Below are 2,053 nucleotides of genomic sequence, written 5' to 3' on the forward strand. Positions count from 1 at the left end.
AAATTTAAGTTTAAGTACCAAAAGTAGGATCAAAAGAACAACTAAACAAACCAAAATAGACAAGAAAAATTTTCTTTGAAAAAAAAATTTAAAGTAAATACACATATGGAATAAGTCATACTAGAATGAAATAAAATATGTTGTAAGGAAACGAGCTTAAGAGAGTAGGCGAGACTACCCATACAGGTCGTACGGAATTTTTATATATAGAATCGTCAAATTAACTAAAGTTAAACAAAATAAACTACTATAGATTAAAATTTAAATAACCTAAATATTAACTAAAATAAAAAAACTAAATAATAAGAAAATAAAACGAAAGATATACGAATAAAATAACCTAATAAATAAACTAAAATAAATTACAATTCAATCTAAATTCGAATAAAATAATTTTAAATAAATTATAAAATATCAGATAAAAAAAATGTTGGCCACTTATAAAAGAACTTAATACAAATAACAATATATATAACCGATAATACTAATAATAACAATAAACCTAAAAGAAAAGAATGAAATAGAAGATTAAGAGAAAACGAAAAAACCCTAAAACAGATTAAACCAGTACTTATAGAAATGAATATGTATAGGAGAGTTAGAAATTGAAGCTTTACTAAGCCTACGTAGATTACTCACCGGCTAATGGCTATTTCCTTTTCTACTGAATTACTTGCCTGCTAGTAGCATAATTTAAATACTTACATACCTTACTTTAAATATACCTGCCAGACTTACTCTAACTACACTTTACTTTACTTACTTTTCACTTACCTGATATAAGCGCCTGACGTACCTACTGGACATACTTACCTGATATACCCCTATACCTCAACTTAGCCTGAATTAAAATTAGCTTGTTTTTTTTCTAAAGTATACTTACCTGACTGACTTACCTTAACTATACCGGTTGAATACTTATCTTTGACTTTACCCTAGATACTTACCTTACGAAGACACTTTCCACTTGAAGTACTTATCTGCCGAAATTCAACAGTTTTTTCTAGTTTTAGAAGCCTTGGAGAGGATTTCTAACTTAACACGCAGCAAAACTTATACGGTACAAATTAACTAACCGGAAAATCTTCTGCTAAAACGTAACTAATTTTTTTTTTATCTGAGAAGGTCTTTGGAGGACTTCGGCAGGACTTGGAATTGACGTGATACATTCAAGTTTATCGATAAATTTCGATGATTTAATACATATCGATAGTTCGATGAATTTCAAGAACACTAAAATTCGATAACTCAACAAAATTCGTTAACTCGACCAATTTCGATAACTGTGAAATTCGATGGCTCGATAAATTTCGATAACTCAAAAATGTAAAAACTTTGGATACTCGTAAGACGATTAAATGCCATAAGCAGTGATAAATCGATAAGCTTATATAACCTTGAAATTTCGATAAATCGATATATTTTGGAAATTCCATAAACTTCGCTTCGTTGAACCAACCAATTTCAGTAGATCAATAATTATCGATAACTCTGTAAGTTGAAAGAACTCCATGCATTACGACACCTCGATATATTTCGTTAAGTCTATAAATAATGATAATTCAATAAATATCGATAACTTGATACATTTCTTTAACTTGACAAATTTCGTTAATCCCACACGTTTTTTTAGCTCGATAACTATCCGCAAATTTGGACAACTAAGTTTCTGTGTCTATAAATTTCGACAACTCAGTAAACATTTGGGGTGTTCACAGTTCGTTCCAAATAGTGTCTGAAAATGTAGAGGTCTACATTTTAAGACGTTTTCTAACCGTAAAATCTGTGGTGTTGTTGTTTCCCATACAAAATTGGAAAACGACGCCGTCTACATTTTGTCACACTCAAAGGTATGTTTTTTACGCGTCTACATTTTGCAACCTCGCAGCAGGGTTGCATTATGGCAATACTAATCACATATTTTTTATTTATTGGGCACGTTTTTTGTATTTGCATTTAATTTGAGCGCAATTTCTGATGAAAAGAAACAAATCAAGGAAAAGAAATAACAAATATTAGGAATTGGTAATTAAGTTAAATAATTACAATTTTT

The sequence above is a fragment of the Rhagoletis pomonella genome, unplaced genomic scaffold (assembly GCF_013731165.1).
Source record: "Rhagoletis pomonella isolate Grant_MI unplaced genomic scaffold, Rhpom_1.0 Rhpom_scaffold_00258, whole genome shotgun sequence".
Classification (NCBI taxonomy): domain Eukaryota; kingdom Metazoa; phylum Arthropoda; class Insecta; order Diptera; family Tephritidae; genus Rhagoletis; species Rhagoletis pomonella.